This window comes from Adiantum capillus-veneris, chromosome 23 (assembly GCF_014529385.1).
Source record: "Adiantum capillus-veneris isolate H3 chromosome 23, ASM1452938v2, whole genome shotgun sequence".
Taxonomy (NCBI): Eukaryota; Viridiplantae; Streptophyta; class Polypodiopsida; order Polypodiales; family Pteridaceae; genus Adiantum; species Adiantum capillus-veneris.
In genome coordinates, this window is record NC_140953.1 from 14,010,566 (window position 1) to 14,017,899 (window position 7,334).

Here is a 7,334-nt window from a genome sequence, read left to right on the forward strand (position 1 = left end):
ATCGGATTTGACCTACAGCTTGTGTATTTGGCGTTTCTTCTATCCGTTTGACCTACGGCTTTTCATACGCGCTGTTGACATTGCCTAAAGACTACTTAATCGTCTACGGATGGTTTCAGAAGGCATAGAAGCCATTTCCGAAGTCCGTTTGCGTTTTTCCATAGAGAAACGCAACCGGATTTGACCTACGGCTTGTGTATTTGGCGCTTCTTCTATCCGTTTGACCTACGGCTTGCCATATGTGCTCTTGAAATTGCCTAAAGACTACCTAATCGTCTATGGATGGTTTCAGTAGACATAGAAGCCATTTCCAAAGTCCACTTGCGTTTTTTCTACGAAAAAACGCAACCGGATTTGACCTACGGCTTGTGTAGTTGATACTAATTCAAGCCCATTGACCTACGGCTTTCCATATACGCTCTTGAAATTGCTTTAAGACTACTTAATGAACTATGGATGGTTTCAATATGGATAGAAGCCATTTCCGAAGTCCGTTTGCGTTTTTTCGTAGAAAAACGCAACCGGATTTGACCTACGGCTTGTGTATTTGGCGTTTCTTCTCTCCGTTTGACCTACGGGTTGCCATATGCACTCTTGACATTGCTTAAAGACTACCTAAACATCTACGGATGGTTTCAGAAGGCATAGAAGCCATTTCCGAAGTCCGTTTGCATTTTTTCGTAGAAAAACGCAACCGGATTTGACCTACGGCTTGTGTATTTGGCGTTTCTTCTATCCGTTTGACCTACGGGTTTCCATATGCGCTCTTGACATTGCCTAAAGACTACCTAATCGTCTACGGATAGTTTCAGAAGGCATAGAAGCCATTTTCGAAGTCCGTTTGCGTTTTTCCGTAGAAAAACGCAACCGGATTTGACCTACGGCTTGTGTATTTGGCGTTTCTTCTATCCGTTTGACCTACGGGTTGCCATATGCGCTCTTGACATTGCCTAAAGACTACCTAATCGTCTACGGATGGTTTCAGTAGACATAGAAGCCATTTTCGAAGTCCGTTTGCGTTTTTCCGTAGAAAAACACAACCGGATTTGACCTACGGCTTGTGTATTTGGCGTTTTTTCTATCCATTTGACCTACGGGTTGCCATATGCGCTCTTGACATTGCCTAAAGACTACCTAATCATCTACGGATGGTTTCAGAAGGCATAGAAGCCATTTTCGAAGTCCGTTTGCGTTTTTTCGTAGAAAAACGCAATCGGATTTGACCTACGGCTTGTGTATTTGGCGTTTCTTCTATCCGTTTGACCTACGGCTTGCCATAAGCGCTCTTGACATTGCCTAAAAACTACCTTATTGTCTACGGATGGTTTCAGTAGGCATAGAAGCCATTTCCGAAGTCCGTTTGTGTTTTTCCGTAGAAAAACGCAACCGGATTTGACCTACGGCTTGTGTATTTGGCGTTTCTTCTATCCGTTTGACCTACGGCTTGCCATACACGCTCTTGACATTGCCTAAAGACTACCTAATCATCTACGGATGGTTTCAGTAGGCATAGAATCCATTTCCGAAGTCCGTTTGCGTTTTTTCGTAGAAAAACGCAACCAGATTTGACCTACGGCTTGTGTATTTGGCGTTTCTTCTATACGTTTGACCCACCGCTTGCCATATGCGCTCTTGACATTGCCTAAAGACTACCTAATCATCTACGGATGGTTTCAGAGAGGCATAGAAGCCATTTCCGAAGTCCGTTTGCATTTTTCCATAGAAAAACGCAACCGGATTTGACCTACGGCTTGTGTATTTGGCGTTTCTTCTATCCGTTTGACCTACGGCTTGCCATACGCGCTCTTGACATTGTCTAAAGACTACCTAATCATCTACGGATGGTTTCAGTAGGCATAGAAGCCATTTCCGAAGTCCGTTTGCGTTTTTTCGTTAAAAAACGCAACCGGATTTGACCTACGGCTTGTGTATTTGACGTTAATTCAAACCCATTGACCTACGGCTTGCCATACGCGCTATTGACATTGCTTTAAGACTACCTAATGAACTACGGATGGTTTCAGCTAGCTGTTTTAGCTGCTTAGTCCACACCCAGCAGTTTAGGATTCCATAATATCTTATTTTGTCATTTTGTTATTCTAACCTAGCATCAGTCTACCACATTGTAACTTTCTGGTCTCATAGGTCACTTTGGCCTTTTGAAGAGTTAACATAACATTTCATTTCATTTCTTTCTTTAATTTTAATTTTTTACGCAAACCATAACTCTCTCTCTCTCTCTCTCTCTCTCTCTCTCTCTCTCTCTCTCTCTCTCTAGTTTTAATTTCCTACGCACATTTTTCTCTCTTTAATTTTCTACACGCACACACACTTCTCTCTTTCTCTCTCTCTCTCTCTCTCTCTCTCTCTCTCTCTCTCTCTCTTTCTCTCTCTCTCTCTCTCTCTCTCTCTCTCTCTCTCTCTATCTCTCTCTTTAATTTCCTACACGCACACACACTTCTCTCTTTCCTACACACACACACACTCTTCTCTCTCTCTCTCTTTCCTACACACACACACACCGCTCTCTATCTCTCTCTTTAATTTTCTACACGCACACACACTTCTCTCTCTCTCTCTCTCTCTCTCTCTCTCTCTCTCTCTCTCTCTCTCTCCTACACACACACACACCGCTCTCTCTCTCTCTCTCTTTCCTACATACACACACACACACACACACACACACACACCGCTCTCTCTCTCTCTCTCTATCTCTTTCCTACACACACACACACACACGATGTGGAGAGAGAGAGAGAGAGAGAGAGAGAGAGAGGGGTTAGGGGGGGAAGAGTGCCATAATACCTCGCAGCAGGTTTCGGCCAAGATCTGAGAACGCGCGCGTTGAGGGCGAAAATGGCCCCTTCACGCAGGTTCGGCTTTTTTCCCCCCAAATTACTTCCGTTGATACCTGCGCCGATACCTGCGTCGATATACGCGTGGAAAAATTAGATTTCGATGCGTATATCCACAGTCATATTGACGCAGGTATCGACGTGTATATCGACGGATGGTAAGTACGTCGATATGAGCGTGGAAAGGCACGGGCGTCGATAACTTTGGGTTATGTTGTAGTGTTCGACTGTTACAAAAGCCTCATTTGACCAAATGAGTGTTAGCCTTCTCATACCAAGCACGAGGATATTGCTTCAACCCATACATAGCTTTGTTACATTTGCACACCTTATCCTCTTGTCCTTTCTTGACAAAACCGCGAGGCTGCATTACATAAACTTCCTCAAATATGTCACCATTCAAGAAAGTAGTAACAATGTCTAATTGATGTACATCATGCCTTTTTGCTATGCATAACCCTTTGCAACAAGTCGAGCCTTATAGCGATCAATCTCACCATCCGACTTGTGTTTCAACTTGTAAACCCACTTTGTACCAATGGCCTTTTTGTCAGGACGCAAATCACATAAAGTCCATGTGTCATTTTCTATAAGTGCATCATATTCTGATTGCATAGCAGCCATCCAATTTTCTGAATTTTGTGCTTCATCAAAAAACAGAGGTTCCTCAACATGATGTAATCTAGACACAGCTAGAGCATAACAATCTGATGCATAAGATGCATGGCAAGAGCCCGAACGAGTATGATTAGATAAAGGTGCATCCAATTTACTGTCATGCAATGTATGCACCATCCATTTTGGCATACCTCTAGCCTGCTCATTTTCAGCCCTTTCCTTATCAAGTACATCATGTACATCTACATCAGTAATAGGCTGATCTATAACATTTTGAGAAACCCCCATAGACTGTACATTTGCCTCATTGGAATTTACATTCGAACTTCTCCACTGAAAAGAGGCAATAACACAAATGTCTTGTGAGCTTACATTACTATCTCTAGTACATGACAACAAAGGCTTAACAGAATCTTCCACAAACACAACATCATGTGAGACCAAAATACGTTTTGTTTGCGGATGGTTCAACCTATAACCTTTGCTTTCAGCACCATAACCAACAAAAACACATTTGATAGCCTTATCCTCTAATATTTTGTGTTGCGCTAGTGGCATTAAACCATAAGCCAAAGAGCCAAAAACACGCATGTGCTCAATAAATGGCTTTCTATCATGCCATGCTTCATATGGATTCATAGACTGCAACGCTTTTGTAGGACACTTGTTGAGTACATAAGTGGCACAAATGGCAACGAATGTGGTAAAGCTTGACTCTTGACCATACATCGTGCCATTTCGCTAAGAGACCTGTTTTTGCTCTCAACAACACCATTTTGTTGAGGCGTATACGGCACTGTACATTAGTGTTTTATCCCACGACTAGCCAAAAATGAATTAAATTCATGAGACATATACTCACCCCTCGATCGAAACGAAGGGTGCCCATAGTACATTTCGAGACATTTTTAGTCATAGCAAGAAATTGCTTGAAGCACATAAATACTTCGGACTTAGCTTTCAACGGATATACCCATGCATGCCTAGTGTAGTCATCAATGAAAGTCATGAAGTACAAGCAATTTCTCAAGGACGAAGTTTGCATAGGCCCACAAACATCACTATGCACAATCTGCAATCTACATGTAGCACAAACTGACCCATCCTTTGGAAACTTAGCATGCTGCATTTTACCCAAAATACAACCTTCACAAACATGTTTGATAGGTGCTTCAAGAGGCGGCAAAGAAGCAACCATATCAGATTTTTGCAAATGCAGCAAAGTGGCAAAATTCGGATACCCAAAATGAAAGGACATGGGGACTGGAACATGCTCATCACCACCCAGCCATGCCCTATATAGGCCCTTGGCCTTCTAAATATAGGGACCCCCTTGACTGCATGTCCGTCCTGACCTTTGGCCCTGGTCCTTGGCCATGACTGGTCCTACCATTGTCCTGACATTACTCCCCCCTTGGAGAAGCATTTTCATCCACAAAAACACAAGTGATGGTATCTTCATAAGAACACTAATGTTTTCTACCTTAACATCCCTCATGGATCCAACGGTTCATTTGAGCGGAACCTGGTTCAGTAGGAGGTTCAATGAAACCAAGAGTAACATCTTGATTTTCTACATTGTTGTCCATTTGAAATCTGATGGTACCGGTTCCTATCCAAACATAGTGTGTAGACTCCATTTAGAACGCTCATGAGCATGGTAAACGAGTTTATCACAACAAAGATATACCAAAAAGAGTACCTCTTGTCACTTTCCATGAAAGTAACTTGCTGACATAACTCATCAGCCAAGTTTACGTCCTTGACTTGTTTCCAAATTTCATCATCAGTAAACAACCCCACCCTAACGAGTGTTCAAGGTTGACAACCTGAGTTATACATGAAGAGACTACACCCAGTTGTTGCAATCATGCTTTAACTTATAGTAAGCAAACTCTAAAGTAGAGCAATAAATACTTACTGATTGGATCGCTTGGTGCTAACGTACGCACTTTGCATATCCTTCACCACCAGATTACACTTTGTAATCTGTCTATCCCCTTGGATAACTGACAGTACTGAGGTGTGTTCCCTCACACTTTGTAATCTGCCTATCCCCTTGGATAACTGACAGTACTGAGGTGTGTTTCCTCATGGTTTACAAACAGTCGTTCCAAATGACTGGTAATTGGGAATCACAATATCGTGTAACATTGTTGAGGAATCAACAATGTCCGAAAAAACCATCGTGGTTAACCTGAAAAATCCACAAACACTCAAACCGAGCCATGATCTCTATTGGTGATTAGTAGACCCAAAAGTAATCCCCTAGAGATACTGCACATAGAGTGCAAAATACTTCGTAAGCAACAAGTTGAGGAATATGCATGCCATTCCAAACAAGCCTTTGCTAAACACTAGGGCCCATAACACCTAGTGTGTATGCATTTAGAAAAAAACAAATCCGAACCTGTATATTTATGGTGATCCTTGCCAATACTTATGGCAAATGTGATGCACCTAGCAAACATTAAAAAGGAATGTAAATAGGTCTAAAAAGAAACTAAATACTTTCAGTTGCAATCTTGTGCCAGCCTTGCTGAAACATCTGAACCATAATAGAAGGTGAAACATGGATCGCTTCTAGGTACAAACAATGAAACTTTTTCATTAACAACTTAGAGCCTTGCAATATGTATAAACAACCATCTGTAATGTTGTTTAGCAATACTTGTACCTCGACAAGTCATTCTAAGTATCCGACAATTTATGGCCACAAAAGTGTTCTTGATACGTCGTGCTCAAAATGATCTAGAAAACAGATGTGACCAGCACCTAGGGACTTTGTCGTGACACATAATTGAAATAATGACACCAGTGTAAGTCCAGAGACTCATATTCTCCACATGTGGAATATGTCTCATGTAAGGATGTGTAAAAAAGAACATCCTTCAAGTACAAGATGTACTTGTGTGTGGAGGTAAGTCTAAATACTCTGTGACAAGAGTGAGAGGGACCCTCATTCATTGCTCCACACTGGCTAAACCGAACTCCTTGAGTCCCTAGACCATGTTGTATCCCATGTGCCAAATCGAATCCTACAAGTGTATTCGTAATAGCATAATGTACATTGGACACTACGACCCAAAATACTTGTTTTGACATTCCCTTGGCATGGCCCTGAAAGATTCAAGCGTATTTAAACGACTTGAGAAAACCAAGCAATGCATACTAAAAATTGGAATAACACCAAATCAATAGATGCGTACCTGGAGATTGAACTGAATGTTCACTTACCCGTATTCAAATATAGAGGAACACGTCGTCTACATGTGAAAAAACAAGCAACATTGCAAACCCATTGGGTAGAAGTTACGTAGTCAAATGCCTTGGTAAGACCCTTTGTAGAACTGCGCAACTAGCAGGTAACGGTAAGCAACCTAGTTAACCGTGTACACAATGATGAGAATCAACTTAAAAAGTTGAATTTTTCCGCTATCGCGTGGTAGATTGCGGAATTCTTTCCTTGAAAGTATAATGGAAAAATCAAACTGTGATCCTCCATGACCGTGGGATGATTTAATAAGCACCTGCGGAATTGTACCCCAAAACTGGGATGCCATAGACACTCGTAGTGCTATAGAGAGAGCAAGAAATTCACACAAGTGACATGCCTAGCTCGTATCAACAGCCATGCTGTCTCAACTGTTTGTTGACTCTAGACCCCATGGTATAGATCAGCTGATGGAAGTACAAGAGTATCGAGAACTCAACTTGAGCGTTGGACTAGAAACATATAGTGCGAAATGACACCTTAGACATCCATACTGACAAGAATCTTACTTGTCCAGTAATGTCGATGTATACTTCCCTGGGTAGAGCTGTTCGATCTTGAAAACAATCACCCAAAGAATGCCAATA